This window comes from Curcuma longa, chromosome 1, assembly GCF_044706935.1.
Source record: "Curcuma longa cultivar G26 ecotype Majalengka, Jawa Barat chromosome 1, ITB_CL_G26_1.1, whole genome shotgun sequence".
In the NCBI taxonomy this organism is placed as follows: Eukaryota; Viridiplantae; Streptophyta; class Magnoliopsida; order Zingiberales; family Zingiberaceae; genus Curcuma; species Curcuma longa.
The window spans coordinates 55,628-81,544 of record NC_133861.1 but is presented as its reverse complement, the minus strand read 5'-3'; the positions used below and the strand labels follow the sequence as shown (position 1 = coordinate 81,544).

At 37.1% G+C, this 25,917-nt stretch overlaps 3 pseudogenes; all 3 read left to right on the top strand.

The window, feature by feature from the left end:
• Positions 1-18,585: 18,585 nt before the first annotated feature.
• LOC141811589 (uncharacterized) lies at positions 18,586-19,826 on the top strand (annotated as a pseudogene).
• A 222-nt stretch (positions 19,827-20,048) lies between these two features.
• LOC141811555 (uncharacterized) lies at positions 20,049-21,629 on the top strand (annotated as a pseudogene).
• Positions 21,630-21,643: 14 nt separating this feature from the next.
• Positions 21,644-25,084, top strand: LOC141811487 (uncharacterized; annotated as a pseudogene).
• The last annotated feature ends 833 nt before the right edge of the window (positions 25,085-25,917 follow it).

Genomic DNA, 25,917 nt, shown 5'->3' with positions numbered 1-25,917 from the left:
TGAAACTCGAGATCGAGATGACCGAGATGAGATTCGGGACCGAGATGGCCGAGTCGAGGCTAGCCGAGACTAAACTCAGGATCAAGACAGTCGAGATAAGACTCTGGACCGAGATGGCTGAGCCGAGGCTGGTCGAGACTAGACTCAAAACCGAGATGGTCGAAACGAGACTCGAGATCGAAATGGCCGAGACGAGACTTTTGTTGGCGTTTTGGATCTTCGTCCCATGTTCCGGATTCTATCCGCTCCGAGAAGCATAGAACCCCATAGGACAAAAAAATTTATCCCGCCCGGATCAATCGACAAAATCTTCAAAGAAGATTAAGTCGATCGATAATCTACATCTATATCCTTAGTTAAATTTCGTTTAATATAAAATGGCAAGCAATCTTCAAGAAAATTATCCTCCATTTTATTGTGAAGTGACGTCTTCACATGCTTTATTGTTGAAAAGGCTCGTTTAGTAGTAGCGGTAGAAACAAATAATGTCAATATAATATGAATTAATCCGATCAACATAACATAAATTTTTGATCGCCTACTCTTAGTCAATTACTGGCACAACTCAATAAGTGTAGAAATCTTCAAATTTTTCATCACGTCAAATTTATAATGAACCTTTTAACAAGTGTAGTTCCATCCTTCAAACAAAATGATCATCAAAATTAAGCTTATGTGCTGAGATAATCATTTGTCAATGACTTTGTTGACCAATTTATTAACTTAAGCTTACTAATAGAAACATTCTTTTAATACTTCTGCAAGACAAATAGTCACTCTCTTGTTTTTGTAAATGTATAACCAATTTTAATTCACCTATTTAAGTTGGCAAAATATACGAATGAACATAAAAGAAGAAACAATTTCAGTTAAAGAAGGCAAGATATTGTCCCAGTAGATTAAAAAAAATTACTGTGTGTGAAAAGACTACCACCAAAACAGTAAGCAAGCCCAGTAACAAGAGAAGAAAAAAAATTATTTAACAATTTGCTTCTGACATCTAACCGTAGCTTTATTAGTATTTATTGTGCTTTCACCACCAACTTCATCAAACATGTTTTCATAACCTATAAGTTAAGTGAATGACAAAGAATAAATATTTATGAGTCGTGCAAATAATCAACTCCACACAGATGCTAAATTCAGTGTTTGCAATCGCATCAACTAGTTCCAACCCTTCGTCTCTTCCTTCCCCCACTGCCACCGAATCCGAAACCTGCGGCCGCTGAAGACCGGATCTTTTCCTTGTTTTCCGATTCACTTCACAGAAACTACTCTGCTTGGATTCTTCTGATTCCATTTTCTCCAATATTTCCTCACCCCTATCAGATACAGGTTTCCATCTTTATATTTAAGAGAAATAAAAACAAACCAAGGAGATCTCATCCATCGGATGCAACTTAATCTCATCTAATGGTTCTAATATAATCTTCTTTAATATAACTTGATCTCTTCGATCCAATGGCCACAAATCATCATGCTTGGGCGTGGGCTATAGAGAGGGATGGGTTCGGTTCACCTTGTGAACCGGTTCTTGCTTCCAAAGAGAATTAAAACCGAACCGAAGAGATCTCGTCCATCGGACGCAACTAGATCTCATCCAACGGTTCTAATTTAATCTCTTTTGATCCTCTTTATTTATTTCGATCCATTGGATGCAACTTGATCTAATCCCAAGGATACAAGTTGATCTCATCCACTAACTCATCCTACGGTTGAGAACCAATCTCATCCATCGGTTAAATCTTATCCGACGGCTGAGAACTAATCTCATCCGTTTGATTGCATCTTTTAGAGATTTCTTTAGGCTACAGCAGGGACCTCGAGGAGGTATTGGATCTGGCCTTCTGATGGGTTTCGGATCCCGTATTCTACTCCGAATACACACCTACATCCATCAATAACGATCCATTCCACTAGAGGATCATTATTGCACTACCAATCCAATCCCCAAATTACGTTATGGGTTCCTTCTTATTATTTTATGCATTGCTCCCCGTGTTTAAGATATCGTATGTCCATCAATTATCTGAGTTCACTGACAACTCAATAATCGACATCTATGTCCTTGAATAGTACCACTCATCCTTATTGTCAGTCGGACTAAGTCCACTTGCAAGATTTGACATGACAATCCTTATGAGCTCTTCAAGGGGACATCATCAACCCTACTGGGACACGGATTCCTTCTATAATTAACGGCACACCATATAGATAGTAACATCACCCAACTTACCGAGAATATTTGATCTGACGGAAAGATCTCACCCTTTGGTAAATCAAAGCATGTTATCTACAATGTAAATTAAGGGGACATGTTACAAGTCTAATCTATTGCAACCATTTGACCAAAACATGATTCCTTTATTTCATGAAATGTTTATATACAAAAGAACTAGTCTTTTCAGTATATTTAGGGCCAGACAAAATTACTTTGGAGGCCCAAGCGAGGTCCAAGACTGAGCTCATGTTGAGCTCGAATTACAGCCCGAACTAGAGACAACAGCTATCTCAACCTGGTGGGATCGTTTCTCCTAGTCGGTAACATTTATATTGTTGCTTTTGTACTTAACCTTTTAGAACGGTAAGGATTTATCATTTCTATCCTATTTTGTAAAGCGACAAACTCCTTCTCATAAGAGGGGACTTTCATAGTGGAGATTGCTAGTCGGAAACGATCAAGGATCATGGGTCTTGTTGTAGCAGCCTATGGCTGTGAACTAAGTAAATAAAAAGCGTACTTATCTTTTACTTTCTACTGCACTTATTATTTTCGTACTCTGATTTACATAAAATATTTCAAAAAAGTGAAAAAACGATAAAGCACTATTTACCCCCTCTAACGTTCTAACTCAATCCTACAATTGGTATAAAAGCGAGGGGTACTCAAATTTAGTACAACCACTAATCGAGCTTATTTGATTTTTTTTCTCTATTTTTTACATTTTATTTTTTCCGCACTACTAATCCAAGATCAAGTATTGATGCATTCTTTTTTGTGTATTTTTGTGCAAGATAAATGACCCATCAAGAAGGCTATAGCACCGCTAAACCCCCGTTATTTTTCGGAGAAGATTTCATCTATTAGAAGGGGAGGATGGAGTACCACCTCAAAATATAAGTGGAGATGTGTATTGTGATCAAAATTGGGTGCATACTTTCAACAGACGACGGCAGCATCTCACAGCCTTACAAGAAGTGGGATCTCACAACAAAGCGTAAGATTGAGGCTGATGCTAAGGCGACCCAGACACTCCAATGCGATCTCATAAAGGAGGAGCTCAATCGGGTTGATTCGTTTATAAGTGTTAAAGACTTATGCGACAAATTCATTGAGCTACATGAAGGAACCTCAAATACAAAGTGAGCAAGCGTGACCTTCTGTTAAACAAACTCTACAATATCAGAATGCAAGAAGGTGCATCCACGAGTGGGCTACACGAACGGATTCATGATCTACTAAATGGACTCCATGTCATACGATAACCCATGGAGAACCGAGATGTCATCAGGTACGCTTTGAAAGTATTCCCTAGAAACACCTTGTAGGCATCAATGGTTGATGCGTATAAGGTCTCCAAGGACCTTTCTAAAATTAAGTTGGACGAACTTTTTTCCAAATTTGAACTACACGAATAGACTAACGTCAATCTAGTTAAGAAAAAGATTGCTCTTTTTGCAGGCCAAACCAAGGAATAGAAGATAAGATGTCAAACTGAGGAAGAATCCGAAGACTCATCGGGTTCGGAAAGCAATGACGAGGTTGCTACCGAACTAGTCAATCTAGTTCGGAAGATGTTTAAGAAGAAACATGGAATCCGAAAATTTGAAATGAAGAAAGTGATCCAGAAGGCTAGATCCAACAAAACACCAACCAACAAGGCTGAAATCACCTATTACGATTGCAATGAGAAGGGGCATTTCAAGGACGAATGCCCTAATTAAAAGAAGAAGTGCAAAACGAAAAAGAAGGTGCTAAAGGCCACCTAGACAAGTCCTCATTAGAAGACTCAGAGGAGGAAGCAAACACAAGCTTTCTATCTCTCCGAGCAAGAGAAGAGATTGCTGAGACTAAGATCGAACCAGACACAGAGTCAGAAGCTGAATCAGAGTCAAACCACAGATTCGTATCCGGTTCAGAAGATCCAAATAGAAATATAAGCAATAGTTTAACAGATAAATTATATTCTATAATATATTGCTTGACAAAAAAATTGGCAAAGCCCAGTGTCCAAGTTAACTCTCTCTAAAAGGAGGTAGCACTCCTCAAGGAGAAAGTTAACATCATCTTGTCAACTGAAAATGTTCAAGCTGAAATTTCAACTCAAGTCCAACTTGATGAAGAAAATTTCAAAATGAAACTTCAAGTTGACGATCTAAAAAGGTCGTTGAAAAAGTTTACTTTGGGCTTCAAGTATTTTAACATGATGTTTGAAATCAAAGAGTTGCGTATTATAGATCTAAACTTGGGCACAAAGTCAAACATAAATCTTATTTGTCTCTAGTAAATCAAATCAAGAAACCTCGAGTCCAAGTATGGGTTCATAAGTCTAGCTTGATTAATCAAGTTGGAGTGAACCAATACTGGGTCTCCAAGAATCAAATACACTATCTGATCAGACTCAATAGGGGTCATAGTCCAGGGGATCTAAAACTATTCTAGTTAGATAAAACTTATTTGATTTGATTTCCTTTATTTTTTTGTTTTTTTAACATAGATTTAACCTAGGTTAGTTAAGGACATAGGCTTGATTAACACTTGCTCAACCTAGTATCAGGGTGGGGCAAAATGATAGTATGCTAGAAAAATCCAATTTAAATAATCAAGTGAGGGTAAGGAGTACCCTATTTGATTTACCTAGCTGCGTTGAACTAGCCAAAGCTACCTCATCAAACCCTAGACCAGTTAGACCAAAGTTCTTTCCTTAAATTAGCTAGTGTATAATTTCTCGAATTAGCTTTGTCTTAGAAGGTGATTGTTATTCTGATACTCAACCTGTGCCTCACCACTGTCAGGAAGCTAATTTTTGAAATGTATATTTAAGTAATCGACGGTTAAATTTAAATCTGACTAAAAGTTAATTAAGTGTTAGAAAATCACAATTCAACTAATTAAGATAAAATTGAAAAATCACCTCACACAATCCATAGAAATAACTGCTTGATAATTGATGGACTGTATTTTGGGTGTTTTATTTTGATTTTTATTTCATTATTTGTTTTATTAGTTTTGTCACTCATACCCATCAAAATTAAAAATTTATTTATTTATTTACTAAACCCCTAATTATCGTTTTAAGTAATATCGGAGGTTCGGGTCGTCTCTCATGGATTCAATGACAGGTAGTTATTCAAGACAACATGGTGCGAGGTTTTATTTGTAGACTTTATTCATTTCTAGCTATCTACAAGTCCATTTATTCACAATTTAATCCTACAAATTTTACCAATTTACAAATTACTCTACAATCCATACACAACTAAACATGAATTATCTAATCTTCAGAGAACATGGTACAACATTAATTTATTAATACACAATTGCACTATACCATAACAAAGTCCACAATTTAATTCATCACAACAAGTTAATATACAACATAGATTTCATTATCATGCAATATACATCAATTACAACATACAACATAAATGTCATTCATACAACATGCAACAACAAACAACATAATAACACAACAATAATTCTAAAAATCTTACAATTAGCCAACCTAATAAACTTGTTCTTATTCAAATATTACAACAACACAACTACATACTATATACAACACATACATACATCATGCATTACTCAACCAACCAATCCATATACAATCATCAACATCTTATCATTCTACACAAACCTAAGCAATTGATACATATTATCCCTAAACCAACACCACATTACCATTCAAGCACAACAACATCAACAATAGATGAGAAAATTCATTACACATCCTACTCAACCAAACAAATTCCATTCTCATGTTCTTACCATTTCAGCAATCAAACTTACAACATACAACATTTTGCAACCGGTTACAACCCTTCCCAACAACTCAAGTTCACATTATGTACCATGGTTCATTACAATTCCTGATATAAATTCAATTCATTACATTCCAAAACTCAACATACAATAGAGGTTACAAGTTGATACTCAAACTTAAACAATCACCAACATTGAATTAGGATTATGCTACAATTCAACAAAGACATTTCCAACACAAGTTCATGTAACCGTTCAATTCACAACAATTCACACATAAAGCTTTAACGAAATTCGTTCCAATCAACCATATCCTCAACAACTTCATGATGTTATAACTGAACCAAACAACAACAAAGAATAGAGCTAGGATCAAGTTAGAAATTAGGATCAAAGTTAAGCTAGGTGTAAGATCAGATTTAGAAATTAGGTTTAGCAATGAAAGTTAGGAATTAGGTTAAGATTAGAATAGAGTTAGGTTTAAATCAGTGAACTCATGGGGGTTTTGATTGATGTCGTAATTGAAACAACAGAACAAGAAAAACAGTAAAGAAAAGAGAAGAACAGAAATGAAAGGATTTAGGTAGGGTTTTCTTCCCTCTCCAAATCAGCACAGAATGGAGGAACCTCAGCAGCTTTGGATTTCACGCCAATTGGACATTGGATCTCAACGGAGAAATCACTCACAGCGGGATGCGAACGGAGGAGACAAAGGCGACGGAGCTCAGCCTCTGCTCTTCTTCCTTGCTGAAATCACAGACAAAGCGTCAGAAATAGAGGATGAAAGAACTATTACCTTGTCCTTTTCCGGTGACGACGGAGGTCGAAGACAACGGCAATGCTCTGCTGAAATCACAGACACAGACCGAGCTTCCTACTGAAATCACAGACAGGGACCTGGCTACCTTCGGCGCTTCTGCGAAGGCAGACGCTATCGCAGGCCACACTCACGGCAATCGATCACTGCGGCGACCGACGACATGTAGGGGAAGGGAGGTGGATGGTCGGCGCTCGACCCTAATCCCTTTTAAGCGTAGCGCTGAACCATGTAATTGAGCCGTATGAAATCTGATTTGAACCGATTTGAATTGATTTGAGTCAGGCTAAAATGGGCTGAACTGGATTTGGGCTGAATCCATTGCATTGGACCGGGCTGATCAAATAGAAGTGGGCTAGATCTAATTGAATTCAATTTTTGCAGCCCAATTAAAACCTGGTTGAGCCACTTTGAATTTGATTTGACCTGGACTCGAGCCAAGATTGATTTTCTTCGAATTGGACCTTCAAATATTATTATTTTTATTCTAATTTTTTATAAAATTAAATACAACAAATTATTACCCATAAATTACTCAAAATAATGAAAGAATAGAATGAAGCCATAAATTTCATCCAAGATAAATATCAGCCCAAAAATCTAATTATTGACAGAAATATAATAAAAATAGCCCCATATAACCCTAATTTACTCGATCAAATAACCACTTATCAAATCCCCCACACTTATTCTTTCACGTCTCGTGAAAGTGAATCTATTATACATTATTTTCCACCCCAACAATATCAATTAAATTAAGAAGTTGCAACAATAAGTTAAATAAGAGTGTTAAATTCTAGAAACTCAAGCAATCCAGAACTCAATTCTCACGTGGATCAACAACATAATAATATCAATCCACCTTGAATAAATTGAGAATGATGACTAAAAAAAATCTCACAAGATAAATAGTGTGATAGCTCATTCTCATATCTCTCAAGTTACTTATGGTTCATGCACTATCATAGGTTTGCTCCTCTTCTAATATCCACCACTATCATATGCACAAGATCATACAATCCATAAAGGTTTATTAACAATACAAAGGAATAATGAATAAGGAAAAGAAAATAATGTATTTAAGGGAAAAGAATGGAGACAATAAAAAAAAGAATACAAGTGGAAGAAATGGGAAATAATGATATACTTCATAGATGAGTCAATGAAAATCATGCCCAATAGATATCAAACCAAGCTAGTGTGAGGTAAGCTAATAGCAAGGTAGCAACTCTTAACCTCTCCTACACTAAATCATCTCCATAAAACTCAAGTAGGATAACAAGAATTGCAAAAACTTCCTACCAACTATCCCAATGAATATCACAAACTCAAACTCTTATTTTTATTTTTAACAAAACCGGACTTTTTTTTTCAACTTTCAACCAAACTTTGTTTGTTTTTTTCTTTCATTATTTTCATTTTTTTAAATCTGTTTTTTTTCTGTATTATTATTTTCTCTTTTTTTCTTTCTTTTCTCTTTTTTTTGAATCTGCTTTTTTTTGCATGAATTTTTTTCCCATTTTTTTAAACCTATCTAAACATGAACAAAACAAAAATGAAATACAATAAAAATAAAAATGAAAACCTATCTACACACAAAATGATAGTTTGTCAATTGTGAACTATCTAATCACACCCCCACACTTAAACTTTTGTCCATCTTAGGCAAAACTCTCATCTCAGCATTCAAGGTTCCCAAATCCAATAGAAAAGAATGAAAGAGATGGTAAGGAAAAGATGACACATAGTAGAGGGATTATTAGAATACCTATGCTAACAAAAGAGAATGAATGAATAAAGAATAAATGAATGACCTTCATAAAATCATGCAACCTCATGGTAATGCAGTCTCGACAGAATTGGAGCAAGTTCTAGAGTAATATTCACCATAAGTGTCACACAACAAATAAATCAATAAGGCTCAGTCCTCACTAGGTATAAACAAGTCATCATCTCAACTATTCAACATGGAATCCATCACTAACTTGTATCCTCACGCAATCCAAGAACTCTTTCATACGTCTATGAACCTTTAAAACTCGGCAAACTTAGTTAACTAAGTTATCACAATTCTTAAGATGATTGAATCATGTAGGGAGAAATTATTATGAAATAATGATAAATAAATAAATATACATCCTAAACTAAACTAAGCAATGAAATATATATGGACAGATAAAACAAACAATAATGAATAATTATACATATCCTACTAAATAGAAAAATAAAACTATACACATCCTACCAAACAGAAAAAATAAAAAAAAATAAAACAAGTATATACAAAACAAGATGAGATAGATTAACTCTCCTTTCATTAGAAAAATGGATTGTTGCAATGAGAGACCCTTGATTCCTAATTGCCCTGGGTACTCCAACTCTGCAGACTGTGTCTAGTTCAGTTGCTCAATACCGATGGAAGTGATCCTTGGGACATTGCTTCTAGTGCAAGTCCCTACACTTTCATGTACCTCTCCAATATAGAAAAGCCACAATAAGCCTTAGTGTCACAGAAATAAACAACATCCTTTAAGTAATTAGAATTAAAAGAATTAAATAATTAAAAATAAATAAATGAATAAGAAAAATGCACACATGACTAAATGAATGAAATGATAAATAAACAACAACACCAATATACAGTCTAAAATATACAAACATCATATGAATCCCCGACAACAGCGCTAAAATTTTGATGAACTATGTTTTGGATGTTTTTATTTTAATTTTTCCTTTATTATTTGTTTTATTAGTTTTGTCACTCACACCCATCAAAATTAAAATTTTATTTATTTATTTACCAAACCCCTAATTATCGTTTTAAGTAATATCGGAGGTTCGGGTCGTCTCTCATGGATTCAATGATAAGTAGTTATTCTAGACAACATGGTACGAGATTTTATTTGTTGACTTTATTCATTTCTAGCTATCTACAAGTCAATTTATTTACAATTTAATCCTACAAGTTTTACCAATTTACAAATTACTCTACAATCCATACACAATTAAACATGAATTATCTAATCTTCACAGAACATGGTACAACATTAATTTATTAATACACAATTACACTATACCATAACAAAGTCCACAATTTAATTCATCACAACAAGTTAATATACAACATAGATTTCATTATCATGCAATATACATCAATTACAACATACAACCATACAAATGTCATTCATACAACATGCAACAACAAACAACATAATAATACAACACTAATTCTACAAATCTTACAATTGGCCAACCTAACAAACTTGTTCTTATTCAAATATTACAACAACACAACTACATACTACATACAACACATACATACATCATGCATTACTCAACCAACCAATCCATATACAATCATCAACATCTTATCATTCTACACAAACCTAAGCAATTGATACAATTGATACATATTATCCCTAAACCAACACCACATTACCATTCAAGCACAACAACATCAACAATAGATGAGAAAGTTCATTACACATCCTACTCAACCAAACAAATTCCATTCTCATGTTCTTACCATTTCAGCAATCAAACTTACAACATACAACATTTTGCAACCGGCTACAACCCTTCCCAACAACTCAAGTTCACATTATGTACCATGGTTCATTACAATTCCTGATATAAATTCAATTCAGTACATTCCAAAACTCAACATACAATAGAGGTTACAAGTTGATACTCAAACTTAAACAATCACCAACATTGAATTAGGGTTATGCTACAATTCAACAAAGACATTTCCAACACAAGTTCATGTAACCGTTCAATTCACAACAATTCACACATAAAGCCTTAATGAAATTCGTTCTAATCAACCATATCCTCAACAACTTCATGCTGTTATAACCGAACCAAACAACAACAAAGAACAAAGCTAGGATCAAGTTAGAAATTAGGATCAGAGTTAAGCCAGGTGTTAAGATCAGATTTAGAAATTAGGTTTAACAATGAAAGTTAGGAATTAGGGTTAAGATTAGAATAGAGTTAGGGTTAAATCAGTGAATTCATGGGAGTTTTGATTGATGCCGTAATTGAAACAATAGAACAAGAAAAACAGTAAAGAAAAGAGAAGAACAGAAATGAAAGGATTTAGGTAGGGTTTTCTTCCCTCTCCAAATCGGCATAGAACGGAGGAATCTCAGCAGCTTTGGTGGATTTCATGCCAATCAGACACTGGATCTCACCGGAGAAATCACTCACGGCGGGATGCGAATGGAGGAGACGAAGGCGATGGAGCTTAGCCTCTGCTCTTCTTCCTTGCTGAAATCACAGACAAAGCATCAGAAACAGAGGATGAAAGAACTATTACCTTGCCCTTTTCCGGTGACGGCGGAGGTCGAAGACAACGACGATGCTCTACTAAAATCACAGACAGAGACCGAGCTTCCTGCTGAAATCACAGACAAGGACCTAGCTACCTTCGGTGCTTCTGCGGAAGCAGACGCTATCGCAGGCCACCACTCAACTCACGGCAATCGATCACCGCGGCGATCGACGACATGTAGGGGAAGGGAGGTGGATGGTCGGCGCTCGTCCAACATTGCTCTGGCTGCCGCTGCTCTACGACCGATCGGAGAAGAAAGGGGAAGCTCGAATCGCGATCGAGGAAGGAAGAAAGTGAACAATGCTCGCAATTTTGAAAAGTAACAATGCCAATGCCAATGCCGAACCCCCCCCCCCCCCCCCCCCCCCCCCCCCTTTGCGCTGATGGGCCCTAATCCCTTTTAAGCATAGTGCTGAACCATGTAATTGCACCGGATGAAATATGATTTGAACTGGTTTGAATTGATTTGAGTCGGGCTAAAGTGGGTTGAATTGGATTTGGGCTGAATCCATTGCATTGGACCGGACTGATCGAATAGAAGTGGGCTAGATCTGATTGAATTCAATTTTGAGCCCAAATTAAAACCTAGTTGAACCACTTTGAATCTGATTTGACTTGGACTCGAGCCAAGATTGATTTTCTTCGAATTGGACCTCCAAATATTATTATTTTTATTCTAATTTCTTGTAAAATTAAATACAACAAATTATTACCCATAAATTACTCAAAATAATGAAAGAATAGAATGAAGCCATAAATTTCATTCAAGATAAATATCAGCCCAAAAATCTAATTTATTGACAAAAATATAATAAAAATAACCCAATATAACCCTAATTTACTCGGTCAAACTTATCAATAATCTAGCAATGGGTGAGACCAAATTAGGAACATTAATTTAACTTAATTATTTATACCTTAATTAATTAATCTTTAAAAATCTTAACTTAATTAATTAATCCTTAAAAACCTTAACTTAATTAATTAATTCATAAAATAAATTTTAAACTTAACCAATTAATTTTTAACTTAACTAATTAATTTTCAAACTTAACCTCCACCTCCTATCACTCTAGAGCAGAGAGTGATCAACTTGAGGAGTGACAACCCTAGATTTGCTATGTGTCACGAGTAGGGTTGCAAATTAGAATTTATAAATTTATCGAAAACCCACGATAAATACAAATAAATGAAGTATAGGGGCCTCGAGTCATATTTTTCCAAGGACTAGTAGACAATTGTTTAATTCAAGATTTCGTGTCGTTCTTTTTGGGGTTTTCTTATAAAAATGCAATGAAATGTAAATTAAAATCAGCAAATAATTGAAGGATATGCAATTTACTAGCCCAATGATGAGCTGTTAAACCAAAGTATCAATTAAACCTAAGATGCAATTCAAAATTCAATAAAAACCCTAACTGTTTAAATCAAACCTAAACCTAATTGTCAATGCTGTTAATGCAAGTAAAATGAAACGAATCAATTGAAACTTATTGAAATTGGATAGCTAAACTATAAAATGCAATCAAGACACTTACCTAATTGAAGCTTAATCCGTAATCATCCTAAAGCAATTGGCACGGAACAGTGCCAACCATTTTAGAATCCGAGTATCAGTTTAGAATTGCAAAGAAAAGTTCAACTAAGCTAAGAAAATCCTAAGGTAAATTTGAATCCAAACAACAACAGCTAAACATGAACCGAATAACTAATTCAACAAGGTTGCTAGGAATTAAGAAACTTCAAATTTGAAAATTACAGAAACAACAATGTGCAGAAACAGAAATCAGAAAATGATAAAATCCTCCTCTTCTCCTTCGAATCCCTTCGGCTGGTTGTCAATCAGCTGTTGAATCCATTTAGAAGCTTCAAACTTGTCGTCGGGTGGTTTGCGCGTTGCCAGCACCACAAATTTGGCTGGAAAAATCCTCTCTAGCCAATAAACCAGGCTGTGCAGTTACGTATCAGATGACAAACTGGATTTCACAGCTTCAAACTTGCTCCGATTGATTTGATGATGATTCCGGAGTGTTCGCCGAACCTCAGAGAACCCCTCCAAAGATCCCGACGTCGGATTGTGTTGTGGTTGGCCGGAACAAGCTGAAACAGGGAAGAAAGCTGCCGGAAGAACCCCCGCCAGTGCGCCTCATCCAGCTGCCGAAATATGCCTAATCGGCCGGCTTCCACCTCCTCAGGGATCAGGGACGCGATGGAGTCGATTTGGGTGGAAGACGCTGCCCGTGGAGTTACATCGCCGAGCAGGGGCTGGCGTTCGTGGGACGAAGATGAACAATGGCGCAGCCACTGTTCATCGGGTAAGGTTTTCTCATTTATACTGCTGATTAATCAAGTGATCTAAGCCCTTGATTTTGAATCCAGCGGTCAGAACTTGATCTAGGCTCTAGGGCAGCTTAGGGTTTCCAAAAATTTGAGGGATCTTGATCGGGCTTGATCTAGGTCATGTCCTCCATGTTGGCTTGATCAATTTGGGCAAATTGACTCGATTTAATTGCGATTGAGCTCGAACTTGATCCGATTTAAACCCTAAAATTGATTAAAATCTAATTAATGCAAAAATTGCCATTAGATCATGAAAATTATAATCAAGCTTCAGATTATGCAATATAGGACAATTAAGATCAAATTGATTCATTTTATAATTTATTTTCATGCAAAAACCTTAAATGAATCGATTAAAAATGCATAAAATCCTAACTCATCAAATTCCCCCACACTTTTCCTTGAGCGTCTCGCTCAAGTCAACAAAATAAACTAAGGTCGTACCCCCTAGATCATTCTTAATCATGATTAGAAACAATTAAAAGGGAATTATCTAAGTTGTAGAGTCTCAAAAGCTTAAATCCATGGACTAACCCTTGTATTTGGTTAACCACATAGCAAGTTTCACCCTTCATGATTAATTGAGATAAATGTGTCACACTAAATCTCACAAGGTTATTTTCAGTGAATAACATCAATGGCTCTCATCCTAAATTCTAATTCATGATCAAAAAGGAAATGGAGCTCACTCAAGCAACTTAAGTTTCATGCATTTCCATAAGCTTGCTTGTTCTTCTACTCTCCACCACCATTCATGATTTGGAATCCACATATACTAGGCTTATTCAAAACATAAAGAGATCATGAACTGAGACAAATGAAATAGGAATTTAGAAGTGAAATTTTAAGAGAAAAGAAATTCAAGAAAAGAGAATAAATGCAAGTGGTAAACATGGGTATAGTTAAATGCTAATCAATGAACCTTTGCCCTTTTTCTGATTTCTTTCTCTTGTATTCCATTTGTTTCAGTGTGTTCTTCAAATCCATGAAGAAATTCTGATCTAAATCTTTGAAATTCTCCTCCTTGATACAAAGTTCTCTTTACTTCTTTTTCTTTTCTTCTCTTTATCACCACAAATATGTTATTTTGTGTTTTCTCTTTCGAATCAAGCCCAATTTCTTCATATCTAGATTTTACAAGAGCTAAAAAATAGCATCCAATCATTAGAAACCAAAATTCAGTTCACACAAATCCGAAAATTTAATGTATCATTGGCACGTTTAATTCTGAAAATTACTGAAATTGAATCTGAAACTTTGCTTGTTCTCTCTTGTTTCTTGTTGTTTTTCCTCCATTCTTTTTCCATCATGAAGCTTGATTACTAAGGCTAATAACCATGTAATTTTCTGTGAAATTTGAGCTCAGATCAGTAGCTCAAAAATTCAAAATTCAGCTGAAAATTTTCAAAAATAGAATTCTATTTTGGGTTTTCTGGAATTTTTTTTCTTGCTGTTTCTTTCTTTTTCTTGCTGCCATTTACACACTTGATTAGATTCTCAACTTGTTGTTCAGTAAGTGCTTGAATGGGATTAAATTTCACAAGAATTGATCAGCTTATCCAAGCTTTTGATACTCTACTTGAACATTTTGAAAATGCTGTTTTCTAAATTTTTTTCTTCTGTTTTCTTTTTTTTTTTTCTGATATGTTGCAGCAACAACCTTGGAACAATTGAGATCTGAATTTGTTGTCTAGGAGATGACTGAAATGAGGTAGGTTTCCATGGATCCATCCATTGATCAGAGTTTTGATACCTTTTTGATACCTTCCCCATTTTTTTTTCTATTTCTGTTTTCTGCCCTTTTTTTCTGATTCTCTCTTTTTTTCTGATCTGACTTGATCTGATCCATGGTATCTTGTATTCCAATCCTACTTCTTCAATTGATTTGCAGCCGAATTATTGGAAACAATCCACACCAACTCATGAAGATCACACTTCTTTTTCTTCTTCTTCTTTTTCTCTTTTTTTTTCATTTGTTTGGACTTCAATCCAACCACTTGGCATTCTGAATTCTTTGCTTTCTCAACTTGACACATTTCCAGTAATATAGATCAGTCAATTGCCATTTAAATCAATCCATAAAAACCTTGAAAATTCAGAATTTGGCACACACAATCCCATTTTGGCACCATTGATTCTTTCTTTTTTTTTCTTTTTTTCTTCCAATCAAACATCACTAAATTACCTCATTCATTGATCTTCTCTAATGCCAACTTATCTTAACTTGAAACACTTCAAATCTCATCTCAAAACAGTAGGTCAATCATAAAAAATTGAAACATCCAAAATCTTGTAGCATTAAATCCAAAACTAGCTCCAATTTTACTTCAATTTTGAAAATTTTTTTCTCAAAATTTTCATGATAAAGAACACCTCCTCCCCCACACTTAAATCTTTGACCGTCTCGGGCAAAGGAACATTAATAACAATCAAAAATACCCATGTCCAAGAGAGCATGAAAATTGAAGTGAAAAATGGGGGTGAAAAAGGGTTAAAAATAAGTGGTGAAACATGAATGAAGCATGAAATTGTATGGTTTATGGAAAAATTTTAAAAACCTAGATAAATGTGGACCTATCATAGATATTGTAGCCTTGAAAGAATACAAGCAAGTTCTAGTGTGGCAATCACCTAAGTGCATCACACAAAATGGCTAACCTCACTAGGTATAAAAAATCATATTATTTCAATTTCATCATTCTAGGTTCCATCACTAAGGGTAATCCAAGTTTTCAAAAATGTTCATCCATGGACTTAAATTCCTAGAATAATCAATCAAATATAACTCACTTTCAAGAGCTTCTATCATGATGTAAAGAAGTCCTAGGGGGGATACATTTATTTCCTACCCTAAACCATGCATGCAGTGAACTTCAAAATTTTATTTCAAACTAAAATGCTCATGAAAATAGAATTTATTATTGATTTAAACTGAAAATGCAAAATAAAAACTAAGCATGATATTAACAATGAAAATAAAGTGCAAAGTTGGAACAAACTCCCCTGAGTCCTGGCGGTTGTAGACGATTCAGTAATAAAATTCACGCCGATAATGGAATGGATCGGGGAGAGGTAAGCAACTTCATAATAGTACCAACTCCATATAGGATTTATAAGAACAAGTGATTAACAAATCCTATGCCTAGAATGTCTTCAAGAAGATTTATAAACAACTTTAAGATTAGAAATCATTACCTCATCGGAAGCCTTCCTAGAATATCCCTAAAGTTTAACCAAGAAACATATTGAAATACTCGCTCTGATACCAAAAAGAGAAGTTGGACAAGGATTTTTACAGGACCTTCTAAGTGTCGGCTATTGAAAGCTCTTGAACTCAGAGACAAACTTAAACTTGGCTAAGTAGGGCTTCGGGTTTTTCCCGCTTGTCCTGCTAAGCAATCCCAAGGGACCAATTATACTAAGAGGAGATAAGGAGAAAATTCGAACCGAGTGCTCATCTGGGCCCCATCACATTCTATGCTTTTCCTTTACAGATTCCTCACTATTATTGTCCCTTTAGAGATGGAAAATAATTCTTCGCTCAGACAGAAGAAGTCCTGATCATCCTCCTCTACTTGTAAAACCTTTGCTGCCGCTCTGACTTCAGGGGAAGTGTTAATGGTTGATATGTCTTTGTAGAAGGTAATCTCAGTTCCTTCTATTCTGAGTCCCCAACAACAACTTTTATGAAGTTGCACCCTAGCAGCATCTAAATCCCGTCTTCGTATGCTTCTTTTGGCATAGCCTCCTTGCATGGTTAGTATCAAGTACAGCTACCTTGGTGTCAGGTACAAAGGGATTCTAAATTTGTGTGTACCGATTGTCATCATGTCATTCCTCAATTTCATCGAGGTCTCTTGCGTAAGACACTTTAATTAATAAATAAAATGAATCTGGATGTTTGAGAGATTTGAAAGAACAATTAGAGACTGGTATCAGAACTCTAGGACAGCTAACCTAGAGTATCTTAATTTAGAAACTAAAGTCACAGTTAAAGGGCTTTCCCATAATTTAGACGTGTTATATGATCGTTTGTCATTACATGCATATGTGTCAATCAAGGAGTTTCATATTTTGCTGGAATCTCTAAAACAAAATCACATAGAAGTAAAAGAATCCTTGAAGAAAGTATTAAAGGTCCAAAGAAGATTGCAGGAGGCTGTTGCTGACCTACAAAAGGAGTTACTATTAATCAAGCCACTAACAGCTTCAGATATCAAAGGTCTGGTGCTTGAAATTACAAAGCAGCCCAAATTGCTAGAAGACCGAGCGGTAAATTTGAGTGAAGAAGTTCGGTTGCAAGTAAGAAGCATTGAGAAGGTGATGCAAGAAGTCAAAAGGCGTGTTTCATGAGTGACCCCACTGCCTGGTGCATCTCCACCTTCAGCCCTTTCTGAAGACTATGAAAAGTCACTCCAAGTAACTCAGAAGATCAGCGCCCCAGCAGTTGGATTTGTGGTAGCAGCAAACGCCACAAATAGTGACATTAACAGACAAAACAATACAATAATCGAGCTTTTGTTAACAATAAATCATAAACTTGATTTACTTCTCAAAAACCCAGTTGTTCCTGATACGTCTGTGTAGGTGGCTGACCTTGCCAAGCAACTACAAGGACTTTCGCTTGGAGCTAAAGCAGCACCCAGGAAGCAGGAACCGTTCTTTGTCTACAAAGATCCTTTGGAAATCTTGAAGGAAGAAAGAGAGAAGATCAAGAAAGCATCTGAAGATGGCAGTTAGAGCTCGACCCTCTATTACTGAGCGCACAACTACTGATGCTTTACAACCAGTAACTTCATCTCAAGAGGATCAGATTCGTGATTATCGAAGAATGGCAAGACTCCGATACCAAGCGCAACGAAGACTGTGTGGAGCCAGAAATGCCTCAAGAACCTTAGAAAGCAGCTCAATCTTGAAGCCGAGCTGGAACTATCATAGAGAAGGCGTGCATCACTAGTACCTGTAGAAACACTATAAAGTGCAAACTGGTCAGAAGCCCGACATAGGGTTTACCAGCACTATTCGGAAGTGAGACTTCTAGTAACAGAGGGGCAACAGAACTTGCCCCTAATCAATCAAGAAAGTTATGCAATACTAAGGCGAGAAGGTATGCAGATAATCCATTTAGGATTAGTCATGATCAGAATACATGCTCTTCATCGCAGGAATGCTGGCACCAACATCCTGGTTGTCCTTAGGGACACAAGATGGAGAGATGATCGCTCGATCATTGGGACAATGGAGATTGACCTCTCGGGAGGTACGCAGTTGGTTTATATTGCTCCTAATATCTTAGTGTGGAGGACTTCTTCCACCATATCGAGCTAGCCATTCAGACACATGCATATGAAGAATGGAATTCAGCTGAAAGCAACTTATTAATCACAAGAGGTCTAATTGCAAGGCTAACAAACACCAGCCACGCGGGCTTTTGCTACAACATTCAGAATGTAGCAGATTATTTAGCCAGCAACGGGATTCGCGCTGTACCAGCCACACCGCGCACAACAATGGAGCTACAGGGAATGCGATGGGTTCTACAACCACCAGTGATAACCCAGATTCGCAACCCAGAAATGGTAAGAACAACAACTTTACTTGATGGGTCTATAACTTTAGCTTTCTCGGGATATCATTCTACAGGAAATCCCAGACCCAGGAGAACTGTTGAATATGATATGAAGGATTCCAATAAAATTTCTCAAGAAGAATTTGCAGCTCCACTTTTTGAATTACCTGATGAACCAGATACAAATATTAGATGGGACTCTGATGCTTGGTTTTCTGATTATAAGGAGAAAATGGTGTTCAGTCCAAATAAATTAATGGCTCCTCTAAGGGAACCAAGTGGAAAATTTGATTATTATATAGATTATGTCATGCAACCAATCAGTAACATTCCTATTATCCCAACTGGATGGGAATATTATGAAGTACCAAACAACAAAGAAAACCCAGAAATTAATCTAACTTCATCAAAAGACAGCAAGTCAAAGTCTTCAGCTTCAACATCACAACAGAAGAAGAATGTTATGCCACCAATCAGTAACATTCCTATTATCCCAACTGGATGAGAATATGATGAAGTACCAAACAATAAAGAAGACCCAGAAATTAATCTAACTTCATCAAAAGACAGCAAGTCAGAGTCTTCAGCTTCAACATCACAACAAAAGAAGAAGTTTCCCTGTTACGGATGGATAAGTGAAAGTGAAGATGAAAAGGAGTATGCCCTTTCAAGCATCTGGGAGGACACCCCATGGGAAGATGATCCTGAGTGGGATCTGGATGAATTACCAGTACTAGATTCTCAAGTTATTTATGAAGAAGAAGAAGAAGAGAAGACCTAAGTGTTCATTTTCTTGGTCTTACGGAGCAAGAAATGGAGTACCCTATGTTCGTGCAAAATAATGAAGAACAAGTTACAAATGACCTACCAGTACAACTTAATCAACAACTACCATACTGGGAGAACACCGATACTGATTCAGAAATATACTAGCAGCAAGTAGTGCAGCAGGTGGAGCAAATAGAGGCACAACTTCAAGAAGCGCCACCTCAGCCTCAAGAAAATGGGGTATTATAACCTAATTTCTCAGGAAGCACTGATCATTAAGGAATTTCTTCAACGAACAGAAGAGCCTAATCTCAGCACCGGAGATGGGGTAACTATATCTAATCAATTTGATAATTTATCTATTCAAGAACTGCAGGCAGACAATTCTTCGGAACAGGAAGAAATGACCCATGTCAATACACAGACTGAAATCATGGAGCAGCTGGAAAGAATGGAGTATCCAATATTACGCTCATTGATAACCAATGAGCGGGCCTTATCTTCTTCAGCGATCTCAACATACAATCAACCAACTGAACCATTAATGTGGCAGATAAACTACCCCCCAGCATAGTCATCACAATCTCCTTATGAAGCACCAACAGGATCCCAATGGCAAGGTAATTTTCGAGGAAGACACAAATATCAACAACCGTGGACTTTACCTTCGGCCCAACAGACAATCGGAGTCATCCTAGTGCTACCAGATGACATTGGGCAGTATGCAGATGTAATTTCACGTTGGGAGTCCATAACTAATAATCTTGTGAATGAAAGGACATGGACAGACAATCGGCAGACGGTTCAGTTTATCGAAAATCTCTTAGGAGAAGTAGAAAAGAAAATGTAGATTCAGTGGCGCATGGTATATTCCAGAGAATATGAAGAACTTGTCAAAATGGCTGGGGAAACTCAAAATATTCTGTCAGCCATTAGAAGGTCAATCATGCTAGAAGATCCATATCAAGGCTCAACCATGGAGCAGGACCAGGCCTACGTAGATCTGGAGCGCCTCAACTATTCAAGTATGAAGGAGATTTTTAATTACCTTAACGATTTTAAGAATCTTGCAGCTAAGTCCGGGAGGATGTTCATTAGCCCGGAACTGTCTGATAAAATATTCAGGAAGATGCCGGCCCTAATAGGAAGTGAGATTGAGCAAGCCTTCAAGGCTAAGCATCCGGCAAACCAAGTAGGCATTATGCCTCAGATCCATTTTACATACCAGTATTTGGCTAACATTTGCAAGAAAGCGGCCATCCAGCGGAGCGTCAAGGATCTAGCATTTTGTAGTAGAATTCCTATTCCAGGATACTACAAAAGCCATCAGAAGAAGTACGAACTTCGCAAATCCAGAACTTATAAAGGGAAACCCCATGATACACACGTAAGGGTTTTCAAACGCAAGAAATATGAACAACAGAAGAAGTGTAAGTGCTTTATATGTGGGGAACCTGGCCATTTTGCCAAGGACTGCAAACGTAAAACAGGCAATATTGTTTGCGCTGCTGTTATTGACCAGCTTGACTTACCTTTTGATTATGATATTCTGTCAGTTGATTTAAATGAACCTGATTCAGATGTTATTTGTAGCTATTCTGAAGGAGAGACAGGTGGTCCGATCAACTATGTAAAACTGACATTGGACGATATGCCTTGAGAGGTTTCAGAAACTATTTTTATGATGGGTCCTGACAACTGTGGTTGGAGGACTCAGGTATTCGTCGGGGACACCATGAAGAATTGTCCCATGACTGGCAGGAAAATCAACCTATTCCTGAGGGAAGGTATCTACACTGTACTTTTTGTAAAATGATTACTACTGATACCATGGGGTTACATTGTCTTATATGTCATATGACATCCTGCCCATCCTGTTCAAAATTCTATCTGGACAAAACAATTTCTTACAAGGAAATTTCCTTTATACCTCACTACGACAAGGAGTAATGATATAGTCCAGGAACTTTTGGACTATACACAATACTTAAAGGCGGCCCTAGACCGAGAACGCAAAGGCAAATCAATCCAGATTTCTGACCTGGAACAAGAATTCGAGGAGCTTTTGCCTCAGGAAGCTGTGGTGGAGCCAAGAAGATTTTCAAATCAATAGATGAATTTTTCAAAATTAAAAGACTGACTTCTACGGCAAAACTCCCTGTCAGAAGGACTCTCTAGTGCCGCTGGTTATGATATTTTCTTGGATGAAGACGTCTCTATTTCACCAAGGATGCAAGCACTGGTACGGACCGGTATTGCAATGGAATTCCCTCAGGACACTTATGCAAGGATAGCACCAAGATCTGGTGCAGCCCTGAAGTTTATGCTAGACATTGGTGCCGGAGTAATTGACTCCGATTTTCGAGGTGAAGTACGCATTCTAATTTTAAATCATTCTGATAAAATTTATCTTTGGAGAAGGGTTCCTGTGTTGCACAGGTTATTCTAGAGAAAATTATTACACCTTCAGTATCTGAAGTGACTGAATTAGAAGCAACAACACGAGGAAGTGGTTCGTTTGGCTTAACAGATGAACATTATGGGTCAACATCACAAATAATTGACATGCACCCCTCTAGTAACTCAGGAATTCTCTTTCGCAGCACCAGCCAGATCCTTAATCAACCGACTATATAATATGGAAATTACTTTCCATATTCCTGATGTACCTGACACCAAGGTCCAAGCTATACTTAATACTGGAGCAACCACATGCTGTATATGCAAGGAGGCTATGCCAAAAGAAGCATACGAAGCCATTAACTATAAGGTGGTATTTTCAGGGATTTTCTCCCAACAAGAAACCTCGATGAAATTGAGGAATGGCATGATGACAATCGGTACACATAAATTTCGAATCCCTTTTACTTATATGCTAACCATGAACTTGAAAGATGGGATTCAGATGCTATTGGGTGCAACTTCATTAAAGCTGTTGCGGGAGGCTTAAGAATTGAAGGAACTGAAGTCACCTTCTATAAAGACATAACAACCATTAATTCTTCTCCTGAAGTCAGAGCACAGCAAAAGTGCTACAAGCAGAGGAGGATGATCAGGATTTCTTCTGTCTTAAATAGGAATTGTTTTCCGTATCCCAGGTACACCATAACACCGACTTTAAGATGCATTTCGCACCATTAATGCAAGACATAAGGAAAGTGGATTTATTGGGGAAAACCCTTTGCAACATTGGCAAAGAAATAAGTAATCTGTAAATTAGAAATTATCAATCTTGACCTGACCATACACGACAAGCCTCTGAAGCATGTCACACCAGCAATGGAGGCAGCATTCAAGGCCTATATTGAAACCCTCTAAAGGTTGAAGGTAATTCGCCCAAGTAACAGTCGACATATAACAACGGCCTTTATTGTCCAATCAAACTACAATTGATCCTATTACGGGTAAAGAAGAAAGGGGAAGGAACGTCTTGTATTCAATTACAAGACTTTAAACGACAATACCTATAAGGATCAGTATTCTCTGCCAGACATTAATTTAATTTTAAAGAAGATTGGTCAAAGCCGCAATATTTTCTAAATTTGACTTGAAATCCGGATTTCATCAAGTCATGATGGAAGAGGAATCAGTACAATGGATTGCCTTTCTGGTTCCTCAAGGCCTCTTTGAATGGCTAGTTATGCCATTTGGCCTGAAAAACGCACCCGCGGTTTTTCAAAGCAAAATGGATAACTGTTTTAAAAATGTGAGGATTTCTTAGTCATCGATATAGACGACATATTGGTTTTCTCTCAAACGGAAGAACTACATGTTCAACATTTAACCCAAATGTTGGATATCTGTCAAAAGGAAGGATTAGTCTTATCCCCATCAAAAATGAAGATAGCTCAGTCAGAAATTGAGTTCTTGGGAGCTATAATTGGGAACAGAAAAATCAAGCTTCAGCAACATATAATCAAGAAAATCATTGATTTTGATGAGGAAAAATTACAAACGACAAAAGGCTTAAGATCGTGGCTGGGCATACTCAATTATTCCAGATCTTATATTCCAAATTTAAGCACTTTATTAGGGCCACTCTATTCCAAGACTTCTCCTCACGGTGATAAAAGGTTCAAACCTTCGGATTGGGAAATTATAAAGAAGGTCAGAAACATTGTACAGAAACTCCCAGATTTGGAATTACCACCGGCAGACTCCTACCTCATTATTGAAACCGACGGTTCTATGGAAGGATGTGGCGGGATCTACAAATGGAAGAAATCAAAGTTCGACCCAAAAAGTACTGAGCGTGTGTGCGCTTACGCAAGTGGGAAATTTTCCACTGTTAAAGCAACAATTGATGCTGAGATTTATGCCTGTATGGAGGCATTGTCAGCCATGAAGATCCATTATCTGGACCGAAAGGAGATAACATTGAGGACAGACTGCCATGCTATAATTAAGTTCTTCAATAAATCGGTCCACAACAAACCATCTCGGGTACGTTGGATTGCTTTTACTGATTACATAACTGGAACAGGCGTGGATATTAAATTCGAACATGTGGAGGGAATTAATAATGAGCTAGCCGACGCATTATCTCGGTTAGTCCACCATACAATTGATGTCGTTTCCCTACCAGAAGACCAGATCCAGCTGTTCAGCACAATTGAAGACTCAATTATTGAAGTTAAAGATGCTCCGGACAAGATAAAGAAGCAACTGGGATGCATGTTACTCTCCATTCTACCAAAGCTAATCACATGAAGCAGCACCCTACTTTACCAGTACTACGCGTGAGGCATCTTTCGACTTTATTCCAGCTTTGAGTCATGTCAGTTTTTACTTTTCTTTGAGTCTAAGGAACTGAGCCCCGGGGAGCCGTTCCTTTTCTTAAGTTGTATTGTAAAACCATGTGCGGTAGCACACTGGTTTAGAGGGACAATAATAGTGAGGAATCTGTAAAGGAAAAGCATAGAATGCGATGGGGCCCAGATGAGCACCCGGTTCTAGCTTTCTCCTTATCTCCTCTTTATAAATAGGTCCCTTGGGATTGCTTAGCAGGACAAGCGGGAAAAACCCGAAGCCCTACTTAGCCAAGTTTAAGTTTGTCTCTGAGTTATCAACCCAAACCTCACCATACAAGATAAACCAATGAAGCATGTCACACCTATCATGGAGGCAACATTTAAGGCTCATACTGATGCATTATTAAGATTGGACGTAATCAAGCCAAGTAAAAGCCGACATCGCATGACGGCCTTTATTGTCCAGTCGGGAACAACAATTGACCCGAAAACATTATGGGTCAACATCACAAATAATTGACATGCACCCCTCAGTAACTCATGAATTCTCTTTCACAGCACCAGCCAGATCCTTAATCAACCGACTATATAATATGGAAATTACTTTCCATATTCCTGATGTACCTAACACCAAGGTCCAAACTATACTTAATACTGGAGCAACCACGTGCTGTATATGCAAGGAGGCTATGCCAAAAGAAGCATACGAAGCCATTAACTATAAAGTAGTATTTTCAAGGATTAACTCCCAGTAAGAGACCTCGATGAAATTGAGGAATGGCATGATGACAATCGATACACACAAATTTAGAATCCCTTTTACTTATATGCTAACCATGAACTTGAAGGACGAGATTCAGATGCTGCTAGGGTGCAACTTCATAAAAGCATATCCCGCCCCATCCTTCCATAGAACCGTCGGTTTCAATAATGAGATAGGAGTCTGCCGGTGGTAATTCCAAATTTGGGAGTTTCTGTACAATGTTTCTGACCTTCTTTATAATTTCCCAATCCGAAGTTTTGAACCTTTTATCACCGTGAGGAGAAGTCTTGGAATAGAGTGGCCCTAATAAAGTACTTAAATTTGGAATATAAGATCTGACATAATTGAGTATGCCCAGCCACGATCTTAAGCCTTTTGTCGTTTGCAGTTTCTCCTCATCAAAATTAATGATTTTCTTGATTATATGTTGCTAAAGCTTGATTTTTCTGTTCCCAATTATAGCTCCCAAGAACTCAATTTCTGGCTGAGTCGGTATGCTTGAAGTCTCATGTTGGCAACTTCTCTGGCCTCACTGATGAGATCCAGCTCTAGGAGGCGCCTGTCCGCATTCTCATCTGCATAAGCTTGGA